This window comes from Lutra lutra, chromosome 5, assembly GCF_902655055.1.
Source record: "Lutra lutra chromosome 5, mLutLut1.2, whole genome shotgun sequence".
Taxonomy (NCBI): Eukaryota; Metazoa; Chordata; class Mammalia; order Carnivora; family Mustelidae; genus Lutra; species Lutra lutra.
In genome coordinates this window covers 124277584-124294975 of record NC_062282.1, presented here as the reverse complement: position 1 = coordinate 124294975, position 17392 = coordinate 124277584, and the positions used below count along the sequence as shown (strand labels likewise).

Genomic DNA, 17392 nt, shown 5'->3' with positions numbered 1-17392 from the left:
TCTCTATACTTTATGTAATTTTCACTTTGCCTATAACGTTTATTGAGTTTAAACAATATGAAATTGGTATTTTTGTAGATGAAACATTTCTTATATCAGCTATCTGTTATGAGTCAGTCTATTATATTCTGTTATTCATAATTCCTATAACTCTTTAGCTTTAATTCTGTATTTAGATATATTCCAAATTAAAAATACAACATTTGGGCACCTGGGTGGCTGGGTCATCAAGCATCCGCCTTCGGCTCAGGTCATGATCTCAGGGTCCTGGGTTCAAGCCTGATACCAGGCTCTCTGCTCAGCTGGAAACCCACTTTCTCTCTCCCACTCCCCCTGCTTGTGTTACCTCTCTCATTGTCTCTCTGTCAAATAAATAAATAATAAATAAAAATAAAAATGCAACATTTTTAGGTATCTCTTGTTGACCTCCCTGTAAATGTGCTATGATTGTGATATATCTTGTGCTCATATAGCACTCATTATTATTGCCATTTTCATACTACTATCCTAAGAATTGTGACAGGTATAGTATTAGATTTTTGCACAACTTTTCATGTGTGTATGGCTATGTTTATATTTATCATAATATAAATATACATACACAAATGTTTATATATTTATATAAATATATAAAAGTATAATATAATTACATAAAATCCACCACTTTAAAGTGAACAAAGGAGTGGTTTTAGTATATTGCCAAGGCAATACAACCATCCTAAGTAATTCTAGGGTATTTGTAATACTCTGAAAAGAAACCCCATACCAGTTATCAGTCAGTTTCTAACCCCCCTTCCCCTTGGCCACCAGGGGAAGATATACTTTGTGACTGTATGTATTTGCTTAATCAGAACATCTCATACAAATGGAATCATAAAATATGTGCCTTTTGACTTATTTCTCAGCACAATGATTCTAAGGGTCACTGACGTTGTAGTCTGTATCAGTTGTTTATTCTTTTTTATGGGTGAGCAATAGTCATATATATCCATAAAATGGTTGAATTTTTTATGAATATATAAATTTATATATTAATATACTGTAAGTCATGTTAATATAACTATATTACATAATTACATAATTATATAATTAATCTATATTCATATATATAGTTGTGAATATATAATATCGAATAACATATATTAGAAATATATACACATATATATATTCATATAAATATATGTATTTTTTCATATACTGATGGACCCTTAGGTTGCTTCCGTCTTTCGGCTTTTGTGATAATGTTCTAATATTCGTGTATAAATTTCTGTTTGAATACCTATTTTTAATTCTTTGTTATATAATTTCTATATACAAAGTATTAGAACATGGGGTTATGTAGTAATCCTACTTTTTTGTGGAACTGCCAAACCGCTTTATCTTTTGGCTGAAATCATAGTTTTACCAGCACTGTATGAGAGTTCCAGTTACTCCATATCTTTGGCTATGTACTTGTTTTATATTTTTTACATTCTTATACCATTCTTTCATGTGTGAAGTGATAGCACATTATGTATTATTTTGATTGGTATTTCCTAATGAAAATGATGTTGAGTACAATTTCATGTGCTTATTGGCAATTTGCATATTCTTGGGAAAAATATTCAAATACTTTCCCAGTATTAATGGGTTTATCTTGTTATGTTGAGCTATAAGAGTTCTCTATCTATTTTGGATACTCGACTTCTGTCTTATGTATGACTTGCAAATACTTTCTTCCATTCTGTGGGTTATCTTACTAACAAAGGCAGTATCCTTTGATACACTTTGTTTGATTAGTTCCAGTTTATCTTATTTTTTCTTTGGTTGCTTCCTTTTTGGTGTCCTGTCTAAAAAACTGTTCTCCAATCCAATATTGCCAATATTTGCACCTTTGTTTTCTTTTAAGAGTCTTATAATTTAAATAATTTATTAAAATTACATTTAAATATTTGATCATTTTTGAATTAATTTTTATATGTGGTGTAAGATAGGGTTCAGGCTCATTCCTTTGTGTGTGAATATCTAGTTGTCCCAGCAGCTAGATAAAAAGATGGTGTGTTAAAAAGAGGAGTCTTTTCCCCATTAAATTTTCTTAGCACTAGTGGTGAAAATAAATTGACCATAAAAGTGAGGGTTGGGGCGCCTGGGTGGCTCAGTGGGTTAAGCCGCTGCCTTCGGCTCAGGTCATGATCTCAGGGTCCTGGGATCGAGTCCCACATCGGGCTCTCTGCTCACCAAGAAGCCTGCTTCCCTCTCTCTCTCTCTCTCTCTGCCTTCCTCTCCATCTACTTGTGATCTCTCTCTGTCAAATAAATAAATAAAATCTTTAAAAAAAAAAAAAAGTGAGGGTTTATGTCTGGATTCCAAATTCTACTCCATTGATTTGTCTATTCTTATGTTAGTAACATACTTTCTTTATTACAGTAGCTGTGTTGGGTTTTGAAGTTGGGAAGTATGAGTCCTTTATTTTTCTAGACCTGGGCAACTATTCTGAGTCTCTCATGTGTGTGTGTGTGTGTATACATATATACATTTCTCATATCTAGATAAGTATGAATACATATATGAATATTAGGAAGTATTGCTATCTTTTACAATACTAAGACTTCCTAGTCATAAATATGAGGTTTCTTTCCATTTACTTAAGTCTTTAATTTCTTCAGGCAATGATTTTACAAATTTTTTACCTCCTTGTTTAAACTTATTCCTGATTATCTTATTATTTTCTGTGCTATTATAAAAGGAATTGTTTTCTTAATTTTATGATTGGATTGTAAATTGCTAGCATATAGAAATATAATTTAGTTTTGTGTATTGATCTTTTGCCTTGCAACCTTACTGAACTTACCATTTTTCTTTCATGGATTCTTCAAGGATTCCTATATGTAAACTCATGTCATCTGTAAATAGGCAAGAAAAAGAAACAATAATATTTGGATTGAATCGTAAAAAGTAAAACTCTCTCTCATGCCCTGTGTTGAAAGAAATGACAACAGCAGACTTTGTCTCTTTCCTGATCTTAAAGTAATAGCTTTCAATTTCTCACCAATAGGAATGGTATTAGTTGTGGGTTTTCTGTAGATATTCTTTATCAAATGCATTTTCTGCATTTACTGTGCATATTTTCCCATTTTCCCCATTATTTTATTAATACTGATTTCTATATGTTGAACCATCTATACATTCCTGAGACAACTCCCACTTTTTCACAGTATATAGTATCTGTGTGTGTATATATATATATATATTATGTATACATTATTAAACATACACATACACACACACACATATATATATATGCACTCCTTTAAATTTGGTTTGCTATTATTTTGCTGAGAATATCTGTGTCAATATCCATGGCAGGAACTGCCATACAATATTTTCTTGTGAGAACTTTGGTTTTACCGAGATAATAGTGGAATCCTGAAATGAATTAAATGTTCCTATATGTCTACTTTAAAAAAAAAATAAGTGTTTAGGAAATATTAGTGTCATTATTTTAAATGGTTGACTTCACCAGTGAGGTCACCTTTCATGTGAAGTTTTTTTTTTTTTAATTATTAACTCAATCTGTTTATTATACATCTATTCAGATTTTATTTTTCATCTTAAGTTTTGGTAATGTGTATCTTCCTAGAAATGTACTCACTGTTGCTTAACTGTTTGGCATATATTTGTTTAAAGGTTTCCCTTATCATCCACTTACATTTCTGTAAAGTCTGAAGTTACGGTCCATTTTTAGTTTCTGATTTAAACAACAGAAATTTTTCTCTTCTTTTCTTGGTTGGTGTAGATAGAGTCGTCAACTATATGGCTCTTTTCAAAGAATCAGCATTTGGTTTTGTTCATTTTTTCTATATTTTTATCTTTTTTCTTGTTCTCTAATATTTACTACTTCCTTCTTTTGCTTGTTTTGGATTTTGTTTGCAGTTCTTTTTACTACTTTATTAAAGGTGGAAATTAGGTTACTGATTTGGGACCTTTCTTTTTTTATTGGAGACATTTACAGCTATAAATATCCATCTGAGGACTAATTGTATTGCATGCTTTAAGTATTGATATTACAAAGTATTTTGTAATTCCACTGTGGTTTATTATTTGACTCCTTACTTTGTTAATAACCACATATTTTTGAATTTCCTAAATTTCCTTCTGTTATTGATTTCTAATTTGCTTTAATGTGTTTGGAGAAACACAGTTTATATGATTTCCATCCTTTAAATGTTTCTGAGGCTTGTTCTATAAACAAACATATGGTCTAGCCTAGAAAATGTTCTTCGAGCACTTGAGAAGAATACGTGTGCTCTTGTGGGGTAGAGTATCTGTTAGTTCTAGCTGACTTCAAATCTCCTATTTCCTTATTACTGTCTATTTGTATTATACATTATTGAAAGTTGGGTATTGAAGTGTCCAGATATTGTTGAAATATCTCTTTCTGGGGCGCCTGCGTGGTTCAGTTGGTTAAGCATCTGCCTTTGGCTCAGGTCATGATCCTAGGGTTCTGGGATCGAGCCCCACATCTGGCTCTCTGCTCAGCAGGGAGCCTGCTTCTCCCTCTCCCTCTGCTGCTGCCCCTGCTTGTGCTTACTCGCTTTCTTTGTCAAATAAATAATTTTTTTTTTAAAAGAAATAACTCTTTCTGTCTTTAGTCCTTTTAAAGAATATACTTATTCCTACATTTGATGGTGTCCCACAGGTCTCTGAGGCTCCATTTACTTTTTTTCATCTTCTTTTCCTGTTCCTCAGACTGGACAGTCTGAATTTATTCTTTGTCATGTTTTCTGATTCTTCTACTTGCACAGATCTGTGGTCGACCTTTTCTACTGAATTTTTAAATTTTATTTATTTTAGTTTTCAACTACAGGTATCTATCTGATCCCTTGTTATAATTTCTCTCTCTTTATTGGTATTCTGTATTTGTTGAGAGAACATTCTCATATGTTCCTTTAGTTATTTAGACATGGTCTCCTTTAGCTCTTTGAACACATTTAAAATAGCTAATTTATAGTAAGCCTAACATCCAGGCTCAGATGGTTTCTATTGTTTTGTTTGTTTGTTTTGGTTTTGTTTTGTCTGCTGTTTGGGTAATACTTGCTTGTTTCTTTGTATGTATCATGATGTTTTGATGAAAAAAATGTACATTTCAAATACCATGAGGTGCAACTCTGCAAATCAGATATTCCTCTTACCTAGAGTTTATTATTAGTGCTGCTTGTTTTTGTTATTTGGTTAATGACTTTTCTGAGCAAATTTTAAAGTCTGGCCATTAAAGTCTCTACTTAGTTTGCTTAATGGTCAGATAATAACTAAATAGGAATTTTTTTTTTTAATTCCTAAAACAAATAAGTCTTCCATTCTTTGCTGAGGGGCTCTTTGTGACCACACATAACAAAGAATTTTAAACCCAGATTTAAGCTTTATTTCCTGCTGTGGAGATCCTCAGAGAATATCAGAGGTGAGACCTTAAGAGCTTCTCATGTATTTTTTCTATACATGCGCACAACTTTGTGGATGAATGATGCTTCCCAAGAATATGTCAGAGATTTTTAAAGCCCCTATAGACATCTCATTCTTCACCTTCCCCTTTTAAGATTTTGGTTAATCTGTTGTCTGTCCCAACTCTTAAAAATCACTTTAGACGGTCAGTATGTTAAAACATTTGACAAATGTCTCTTGGGGAGAAGCTTTTAAAGGCACTCAGCAAGTTCAAATGAGGTAAAATTAAAATAGGCTGTTTGAGGAGAGTCTTCCAGGGAACCAATATTCAGGTTAAGTAATTACTGTTCTTTGGAAACAAAGCTTGGAAAGAGCTATGGTACTGTTTTGCTTCCTCTGATACCAGGAATATGGCCTATTATCATTCCAAGGTGACTGCAGAGCTGTGGAGTGGTGGATTAAATGCCACAAAATGTGTTGTTGATGCTGAGATTCAGCATTTTCTTGCTGAAACACCACCTCATTACTGAAGTCTTTAATTAATTTTCAGAGTTCTGAGGTATTGATTTGAGTCTTTGGAAAGTTTTTAGCCCACCATTTCACAGTATCACTCCATCATTTATTTTCATTGCAAATTTAAATATATTTCTCTACCTTGAACTTTCATGGTTGTTAGAAAAAAATCTAAAGGAGGTCTTCGTTTTATGGTTGTTAGGGGATTTTTTTTTTTTCACAGAATGCCTAAACATATATATATTTAAAATCCAAACATGCCAAAAGTCTTTGTCAGTTATTTTGTGACAATTTTACTAAAACACTTTGTCCCTTTGAATTAAAATTTCATTTTTCTGAAATTTTGCAAAAATTTTTTGTTCTTTAAGTGATTAGATTTTCTGTGGCCAAATTATTTTTTATTGCTCTTTGAGTGATTAGCAACTTTTCTTAATTAAGTTACTATTATTGTTTTGTTTTGATAATTTTATCCCCCTCTTTTTTTCTTTTACATTAGCTAATTATTTCATACTTTTTACATGTCATCAAATTATTTTCTGTGTCTGTTTCTTAGTTACTAAATTATTTGTTCAGCAGTGATATTTTACTCATTCTCAGTTTACTTAGCTTGCCAAGATCCCTTTTTATTTCATTCTTTCAAAAATTAATTTTCTTTGTACATTTTTCCATTGTACAACACATTAATGCAAATATCTGTTTCTGAGGTTTTATTTCCAAAAGGTATTTATCTGACATTTGCATTCATTTTTCTTTTTGTCCTTAGGTAGCATTTTTGCATAGCTCCCCTCACTTATCTTTTCCATATATGTATATCTAAGATTAGAAATCTTACAAAAATACAGGTTTTCTGTAAAACAGTCATCAATTTATTTAACATTTATGATTACCTGTTAGGTTCCAGTGATTATTCTTATTATTAGAATACACAATGAAAAATAATTCCAAATATCCATACCCTAGTTTAGTTTGCATTTTATCAAGGGAAGGACAGACATAAAATATAATCCTAGTCCCTGTACCACAAATGTGGTAAAATATCATAAGACAAGAATAGAATATGGGTATTATGGTTTGAAATTGAGAGCACAATTATTGAGACATCTCCATGGAATGAACCAGGATAATGTCACTAAGGTGATAAGGACAGATGTCTTAGATTACATGGATGTGCAATCTTAACTTGAAATTGGGACTTGAGAGGTTAAATAATGTATATTTTATCCATCTCTTCCATTGCAAGAGATTTTGGGGGAAAGTGTCTTTGGTAGGACCAGTACTACCAAATACTTACAAATATAAATACTTATGTAACTGAAAACTTTTAATCTACATATTTTCCTGCCTGATTTTTACATAAAAGCTGTTAATGTCAGACATTAGCTTTCCCCCCTCTCCATCAGACACTTTGTAACATTAATCAACCAAGATTCACTAAGAAAAAGTTTGCTAAGAGGGGGATAATTTATGGAAAAGGCCCATCCCCTAAATTAAAAAGAAAATTATGAAAATAAAATCATCCCTTCAGTTAAATGGGAAATGCCCATGATTTGAAATTATACAAAATAAGCCTAGAAATCAAGCTAACATTCAAGGAGGCTAAAATGTGAGTTCTAAATAGCAGCTCCGATGGTCTGAATTGGTCTAGAACTCTATCTGTGGACTTCCGTTATATTTCTGGTGAGAAATTCTTACAAAATGCATTCTTAATGATACAAAATGACAAGAATAATTCATTTGTTACCTGTAATATCAAGAAGCTTATATTGTAATTCACTCCTAATCACATGTAGATTTTTTTTGTTAACCTTTGGTTAGAGATCATCAATATCCCTCCCTCTAGCAGTTATTTTCACTGTGACAATATCGGATTTTAACCTATGTGTAATCAGAATCTTAAAAGTAGAATAAACAAGAAACAGTATAGAAGAAAAAATGCTGAGGAATATCCAAAATTAGATATTAAAGCACATATCCAAGAAACAACAAAATAACACATATTTTAAGCCACTGAAAACTAATGGCAACCAAGGACAAAGAGAAAATGTTAACAGCTGCCAGAATAACAAAAACAACAACAAAATGCTATTTACAGAAGGACAAGGATTAAGAATTACCTCAATCTTTTCATCTGAAACCATGCAAACAAGACAAGAGAGTGGTATCTTCATGTGCTGAAAGAAAAAAAACAAAACAAAACAAAAAAATCTGTCAATTTAGTATTCTATATACAGTGAAAACATTCTTCAGGGTTTAAGGAGAAATAAATACTCTCAAGGAAGCAAAAACTAAGGGAATCCATGGCTAATAATAATAATAAAACTAGTGTGCAAGAAATGTTAGAGAAATGTCTTTAGGAAAAAGGTATGAGCTCAATCAGAAAATTTGAGTGTCAGTAAAATGTGAAGAACACTGAAAATAGAAAAAATACAGGTAAATGTAGTATTTTTTTTCTTTTTCACAGTTTTTCTAAAAACTAGCCAAATTATATGTTAGATGTTTACAGAATTAAATTCAGGACAATGATGGCACAAGGGATGGGAAAGGGAATGGGTTTCACACAATTAAAAATTGTTTACACTGCACATGAGGTGGTATAATATAATGCCATAGTAGTTGCAGGTTATTTTTAAATGTATGTTTAAAACACAGAGCAACCAGTAAAATATATGATTAAATAATACAACCAATAAATTAGATTAAGTGGACTCATTAAAAACAGCTAAATTAAAACCAAAGAAGGCAGAAAAAGAGAGAAAACAGCTAACAAGATGCCACCAGATAATCCAAGCACATCAGTAGTCATTGGGAACGTCTGATCTAAACCTACAAGTTAAAAATTTTACGTTAAAAAAATAAATAATGATCCAACTATATGTTGTCAATAAGAAATCCACTACAAATATAACATGAATATGTTATGATAAGAGGATAGAGAAAGATGCAATCAATTATTAACCAAAATAAATCTGAAGTATTAATTTCAGACAAATTATACTTCAGGTCAAGAAATTTTTTCAGAGGTAGATGGGAGCATTACATAATGATAAAAAGGACAAATTTTACCAAAAAGACTTAAGAATCCTAAATTTATATGCATGTGTCAACACAGCATCAAAATACATGGGGAAATAATAGATAGAAATGACAAATAGATGAATTTGTAACTGGAGACATCAATATGTCTCTCAGAAATTTATAGAACAAGTAGTCAGAAATCCAACAAAGAAATAGAGAACCCCAAAGACACTATCCATCACTTGGATCTACTTGAGAGTTCTGGAACATTCTATTTATACTAGAATACACATTGTTCTCAAGTGCACATGGAACACATGTCTAGGTAGACTGCATCCTGGAGTACAAAATCTTAATTTAAAAACAGAAATTATGCAAAATATGTTTTTGGATTGTAACAATATTAACCAGAAGTTGGTAACAGGTAGCCAGAGGATCTCCAAGTTACTTAGAAATTTAAAAACACATCTATGTAATGCATGAGTCAAAGAGAAAGTCTCAAGGGCAATTGAAATGAGCTGCCATTTCTAACTTTCTTCTTGGCTTTAAAGAATAGTGATGGGGGCACCTGGGTGGCTCAGTCGTTAAGCATCTGCCTTCGGCTCAGGTCATGATCCCGGGGTTCTGGGATTGAGCCCCGCATCAGGCTCCCGGCTTGGTGGGAAGCCTGCTTCTCCCTCTCTCACTCCCCCTGCTTGTGTTCCCTCTCTCGCTGTGTCTCTCTGTCAAATAAATAAATATTAAAAAAAAAAAAAAAAAAGAATAGTGATGGATAGCAACAGTGACACTTTGAATGGTACATCTGTGCTAGAGGAGTTTTCAGCCTCTATATACTCCCTGCTCACCTACTCAAGATGAGTCTTCCACAGTACCACTTTGGGTGGTAATAAGAATAAATGTCAGAGGGGCGCCTGAGTGGCTCAGTGGGTTAAAGCCTCTGCCTTTGGCTCAGGTCATGATCCCAGGGTTCTGGGATTGAGTCCCGCATTGGGCTATCTCCTCGGCAGGGAACCTGCTTCCTTCTCTCTCTCTCTCTCTGTCTTTCTGCCGACTTGTGATCTCTGTCAAATAAATAAATAAATTCTTAAAAAAAAAAAGAATAAATGTCAGATTTTGACCACTCACCTTCTTTCCCCTCTAATACTGGGAGAAGCATTGCTATTATAGAGTTTAAGAGCTTAATAATTTTTAAATGTGCTTACTTTGTAGATCTGTTAAGATATAATGGTAGATACCGAATTTCTGCTACTGTCTTTTCTTAATTTTGTGGGGTAGGATTTTACTAAGGTTATGTCATTCAGTTTCTATCTGTTCTTTTACTTGGAAAATTTTTCAAAGTATTTGCAGGTTTTTTTTAAAAATTCAACAATAAGTTTATAGCATTTTTAAACAAGATTTCAATTTGACCAAGTCAATTAATGACTTTATGGGCCTAATTTCAAGAATCATCAATTTCAAGGGTAGCTTAGTTGGAAAGGAATTTGGTAGGAAATGAGAAGTCATATTCAGAGTTGTGCATGATTTCTAAGCCCACTATGCAATTCTTTTTTTTTTTTTTTTTTTTTTTTTTTAAAGATTTTATTTATTTATTCGACAGAGAGAGATCACAAGTAGACGGAGAGGCAGGCAGAGAGAGAGAGGGAAACAGGCTTCCCGCCGAGCAGAGAGCCCGATGTGGGACTCGATCCCAGGACCCTGAGATCATGACCTGAGCCGAAGGCAGCGGCCTAACCCACTGAGCCACCCAGGCGCCCCCCACTATGCAATTCTTAATCTCATCACAGAAAAAAAAAGTTGAGATTATTTGCTCAGCCTCTTCCTTACAAAAAGAAGATGGATTTTCAAAAGTACTACACTAAGAGCAACATCTGATAATAACAGCAATTTCTTAATTTAGTCCATTAGATTTTCCTTTTATCATCTTATTTCTGTATTACCTTTTACATAATATTTTATCTTGCAAGGAAACTTTGAAGATGTAGCTTCTAATACAACTTTTAAGGGATATTTTTACATGTTTGATACAGGTGCCCACTTAAATACCCTAGTCATGACTCAGAGCACTCTTCATCATTATTTTCTCTTAAAATTCCTAATATACTTCATGGTCTTATGTAATTTAAAGAGTAAACACAACTTTAGTTAGTAAGAGATCCAAAGATTATTTCTCATTTTGTTAATTCTTTTCTATTGTTATTTCTTCTGACAGCCTTTTTTTCTTCCTATTTTCCTTTTTTCTTAGGTAACTATGAAAATATTAAGCATAAAAAGTAGTACAAAATTTTTATTTAGTAATTCAAATATGCTATTTATTAACTATAAATTAAAATTAAACAGTTAGTAGGGGTGCTTGGGTGGCCAGTTGGTTAAGTGTCAGTTCAGGTCATGATCTTAGGGTCCTGGGATCAGACCCTACCTTGAGTTCTCTGCTCAGCAGAGAGTTTGCTTCTCCCTCTTACTCTCCCTTTTCCTCTCTGTCAAATAAATAAAATCTTAAAAAATAATAAAAAAGTAAGTATTCTGTTTTAGTTTAGAATGTGGAAGTCTGGGTTTATTTAAGGGTTTTCATATTTCATTATAATAAAATATGTTTATAATTTTATAATATATAATATATAAATTATATGTTACAAAGATATAACTGATACATATAGATATAACTATATAAATATAATTATATAGTTAATAATATATATAACATATATAATTATATATAAATTATATATGTAATAGTTTATAACTATAGTTATATAGTTATAGTTTATATAAACTATATATTAGTTTATATAAATTATAACTATATAACTATATATAACTATATATAACTATATAGTTTATAAATATTATATAGTTAATAATATACATTTTGTATTTATAGAGAGAGAATAAAAACATTAATTGTCATAACTAATGAATCAAAAGCTAACATAATCCTATTAAATAAACCAATATGGAAAAAATATACAGAGAAAGAAAGAAAGAAGCATTTCCAATATCTTCAAAACAGGAATACTCCTGATGTAGTAGAAGCTTTCTTTGGTTGGGTATAGGATATTAGTGAAATTTTGTTGTAAATATATTCCACTAATGGTCATACTCAAATGACTTAAACAGATTAAACAAGGGAATATTCTTTGTGGGGACCTTTGTAGGCTGTTGGGAACTGGCTGTCTGTTATCCTTACATTTGTTTGTGTTTCATGTTATTTTAAAATAGTTTCAGATTTACAGTATGTATACAGATATTTTAGACATCATAATACAGCTGTCACTTGGGCAGCATATCACCTTCTTCGGAAGTTCCCATATACTGCGTCATGACAATCCTTTCAAGCAGATGTCATTGCTATTTAACAGATGAAAAAAAAATGAAGTGAGGATTTCTCAACTAGCAAGTGTGTCATGTCTAGACTTATATCTTCATCTACCATTTTGATAAAAATGAACAAAACCTTTTAAAAATTTTAAAGAGAAGGGAAAAATGTTTTATTTGGGCCCAAGTTAGGACAGTTGCCTGGGATACTCCATCTTCACAAAGAAGGAAGTGATTCAGGGAAGAAACATTTGGTGCAGGATTATCTATGTTTTTTATGTACAAATCATCATGACAAAGGACAGTCTAGAAAGTTAAAGACTTTATCTTATGTTTTTAGTATGTGCAAGCTGCGTGAGTTTAATCTTAGGAGAAGCAGGGAGGTGTTGTTGTCCCCCCTACCCCCATATCTTTATGTTTAGAATGCTCCTTTTTGGTTGGTTAGTTTATTTAATTTAATTAATAAATTTATTGGAAGCAGATGTATAATGTATGCTCAAGGCAGAAATAGAGAGCCATGCTTTGAGGTTTTTTGGAGCCATTTTGACCTTGGTAAATGTTATAGTAATAGCTTCTCTGGGAGCCTACAAACAGGACCTATGAAGATTAAAAGTTGAGAATTGCCTTTCTCAACTCAGCTTCATAGCATTTACCCTTTACTGTATCAACAAAACGTAATACCCATTATATTCTTAAGGAGTAGAGTAATACATTCAAAAGAAGATTAGTTCAGCATTTATACACTGGAATTTCAGCACTGGTTTTGTAGCGAACAACCTCTGTGACGTTAGGCATGTAAGTGAACCTCTCTGGGCTTAAATTTCTGTATCTTTGGTAGAAAGGAATTGAAGTAGCTAAACCATAAATCTCCACCAAGCTCTAAAATTTCATGATTATTTTAGATTCATTCTTCCTGTGTTTATAAGCACCAGGCATTTGCTAAAGCCATTTTAAAGAATGAGAACAGAAACATCAAACTATTGCAAATTGTCAAAAATGTATGTCATTGTAAGCAAATTTGTAGAGCCCTAAAGTTTAAGCTTCATTTAGCTTCACTGTAAATCTGCCTTTAGTGACATCACTCAATATGGCTTTGCTGGCATGTTTTGCTGTTGGGGTGGGAAAGAGGAAATAGTGAAATATTTAATGATATTATGCAGAAATTCCCCTGACCCCTTACCTGTCTGAGGTGTTGAGGGGTAGAGAAGTGATCCATTTCTATTAGTGACAGAAAAAATGAATTTCTTGCTCTCTAGGAACAATTTAACTAGAGTGGTAAGACACAAGTTGCATTGTTTGTAAAGCCAAAGAGATGAAATATTAAGCACTTACTTACTTCGATTTCGAAATTAAGCAGTCAACACTGTGTTCAATATACTGGAGAAAGCAAGGATTCCCAAAAGCTACTGCAAAAAAAAAAAAAAATCTAAAGACTAGGATATGAACAATTTGGATAATCAGTTATGAACATAATTAGTGACAGGCCACTTGACAAATGTATTTAACAGTTTGAAAGTTTGAGGATAACATTTACATGTAATTCTAAAAATAAATGTGTTAAATGTGGAGAAATCAAGATTAGGTCCCAGGCTACTCTGCCTTTGACTCATTAACCACAATGAATTTGATCTCACAAAATCCCACTGGATGAAAACAGAAACTAGCCTGTTTTGTTGCAATCTAAAATACTCTGCAGACTAAAATAAGTCATAGTTTTGGATGATTTCACATCTGCCTCATGTAACACTTACTTTTGTTTTTGTTTTTTAAGGAGGATACAGCTTTCAAGCAACAATGAGAATATTTACTACAATGACATCTCTTCAAGATAGATTTCCAAACCCTTCAAGACCTGAAAAGATGGTACTGATTATTTCCCACATGTTTGTCAAGGTCACTGAGGGAAAAAATAGTATAAGAAGTTAATATTGCAGGAAAGACTTCACATCAAAAATGAAATAATATTTGAGACTGAAAAAGATATATTATCCCCATAGCTCTGCCAAACTCAGTGTCTACACAAATTATTATCTCTCTTTTAAGTGTCAGTAAGTTATAGTTATGTAAGTTACAGTTCTCTAAGGGCAGCTTTAACTGCTTTCTGTTACTTAGAAATTTCCTCTGTTTTACTTCTCTCAGTGAAAATGAGTTCCATTTTTACAATGCCATTTCCTTTTATGTCAGAATTGTGTGTCATGGTATAGAGTTTCCAATTGAATATACCTATTCTCTTTCTCACTACAAAATATACATACCAAATGAATATCTTAGGTATAACTTGCTAAAATAAAGGATATCACATTTCAGTTGCTTGTGGATACTGATAGTCTTTGTACTAAAATCTTAGAATGTATCCTCACTTTAAGAATTGTCAGTTTGCTGAATACAAGAAAAGTTCACTTACTCATGGAGGAGATAATGTTAACAACTAATAACTCATAGATTAACACTACAGTGAGCTTTTATTCCTAGAATAAAAGATAAATATATTATGACTTCTCTACTCTTATTTATAATTTCATTATCAGCTATGCGGAAACTGTCTAAACATTGTTTTATATATAAATTCAGCCCATTAAATATGGTAAAATTATTGATATTGTTGAAATTATACTATCAACTGAACTCAATTTCTCTGTTCTTTCTTTATAGTTGTGCTTAGAAGTAACTCTCTAGAATCCACATTTCCACTATGTGTTCTAAAATTACTGAAGAACTAAAAAGTTATATACCTCAGTATTTGTTTAGAACATGGGTGTTATATGGATAATATGTCTGATAAATAATATTAGATCTTTACCTGTAAGTGTTTAATGGTTGGAGTTTGGGAAATATGGTGGCACTGGTGGTCTTTCTGAATCCTTATGAGACCAACTAAATAGGGAATATAAAATCTCTTGTACAACATATTCAAAAACTAAATGAAAGTGCCTTTGCATACTCCAAGATGAAAGCATGTGGCCAACCATGGGAGAGGAATAGGAATGGAGAGCCTTCAGATCATGATTTAAGTTTAACAACTGTTAAGAGAAGAACTGGGTAGGAAGTTGTGTCAGTCTACACCCCAGTTCTGATAAAAATTTGACCTGGTCCGTGAGCTGCCCATTTGTCAGTCAGTCCTAAAGTGGGCAGAAATCAAACGGCTCTAGTAGTCCGTATCAGGCTCTATATCTGGCTGCGAGCAGATTTGAAGGAGCAGGGCCTTGGAGCCAAGAGAAACATGCCTTGGTCTGAATGTGGTAGTACTAGTCGGGTGACAGCTGAAGGATGAAAGTCATGCTTCCCATGAAAGTCTGCTTCCCATGAAAGTCTGCCAAGGAGATCTGAGCAGAGCACCTTAATGGTCGTGGCAGTCTACCCATTACGACTCATACATACACTTTTCTAATCTCTTGCATAGTTTTCTGGGGCCTCTCTTTCTGAGGAAGGTTACTGGAATGAACCATAGCTCCTTTTTTCCACTGTTATACTGGAATTCCTACCAGTAGTGGCCTCCGTTACAACCTTTTAAACACATAGACCTCCTTCAGATTTTGGAGCTTAATTTCTCCTCTTCTTAGTTAGAAGACTGACACTGGATATTAAGTAGCCATCTTGTAACTATCAGGTAAAAAGTGATAAGAATGTAGAGGATATGTATGGAAAAAATGAGGCTATTATAAAAATTAAGTATATCTGATGAAGCTAAACAGACTTTCCAATGTGTGTGATTCCAAAAATCATAACCTTAAGATAAAAATATAATTAATGGAAAACTAAAAGTTCAAACTAGACAGATGAAGTACAAATCAAATTCAAGCATATACTCAAAAGTACATTCGAATTCTTCAAAGAAATTACAGGATAGAATACACAAAATAGAATTTGAATGATAGAGGATAAAAAATGGTCTATTAGGCTTCTAATAATGATTTCATAAACTTATAATTTAAAGAATATACCATTTAATAAGACAATACTAATAATTTTTCAGAACTAACATAAAATATGTTATCTAACTAACAACAAAACCATTTTGATCTCAAGCAGAGATCAAAAGCTAATTAACACTAAGACACAAAATCAAAATGACTTATCAAGTATAAAGGTGTTGGTACTAAATCAGGTTTGATGATAAGATTACCTATGAAGGAGTAACATACTAATCACAGACAGAAACAATGTGTTACTGAAATAAAATGTTCAAAGTGCTGAAGGGAAACTACTATGAATATAATTTTATTCCAACTACATAATCATTAAGTAATGTAAGTGAAGTAAAAACAGTTTTAGATACAATGAATGCTGGATAATTTGCCATCCATCTACCTCCAATGAAAGTGCTACTCATGGGTGTAACTCAGCAAGCAGAAAAAGGAGACCCAAACACAGAGAAGGGGGTATAAGAAGGAAAGAAAATGGTAAAACCCATGGATAAGTATACATATACATATACACATACGCACACACATATACACATACACATGTACAAACATACATATACACATATATACATACATATACATATGCACACACGTGTATGACTATGTATATTTTGACAACTGGGTGATTAAAAATATAAAAATAAAAATTTAAAAACATTTTGGAAGATGAGAAGAGTAACCACATTACCTTAAGTCTTTATAAATCCCTTTTTTCTAGCACTACAGGAAAATGAATGTGTCTATTCAACATTCTCTGAAGATTGTTTTAAGTGATGACTAAAATAATCTTAAATCTCACATTGACACAAGTAAAAAAAAATGAATAGAATACAGAATGTATAATTTGAAATAAGTGTCCTTGATCTTAGCATATGGACATTTTGGAACAGGTAGTTCTCTGTTGCGTGGGGTTGCACCATGCATTGTAGGATATTTAGCAGCACCCCAGACTTACCCAGCTGATGCTAGTAGCAATCCTCAGCCCATTGTGACTGCTGTGACAACCAAAAAATAGCCTTACTTGAGAACCACTGATCTAAAATAAGGAAAAAAGGAGAAAAAGATAATCAATAGAAAATACAGAATACATGAGAAGAATAATTTCACATATACTAGTAATCATTATGTAAAGTTTTAAAAATCACTTATTTAAACAGACTCTTGTATTTTAAAAATCACAGCAATACAGTATTTCAAAAGTCTTCTCTAAA

At 32.4% G+C, this 17392-nt stretch overlaps 1 long non-coding RNA gene across 1 annotated transcript in view; it reads left to right on the top strand.

The window, feature by feature from the left end:
- LOC125100287 (uncharacterized) overlaps positions 1-14564 on the top strand; it is a 244801-nt gene extending 230237 nt beyond the window's left edge. Inside the window, exon 4 of the long non-coding RNA XR_007127491.1 lies at positions 14030-14564. This is a non-coding gene — a long non-coding RNA (uncharacterized LOC125100287). The remainder of the gene's footprint in view (positions 1-14029) is intronic.
- The last annotated feature ends 2828 nt before the right edge of the window (positions 14565-17392 follow it).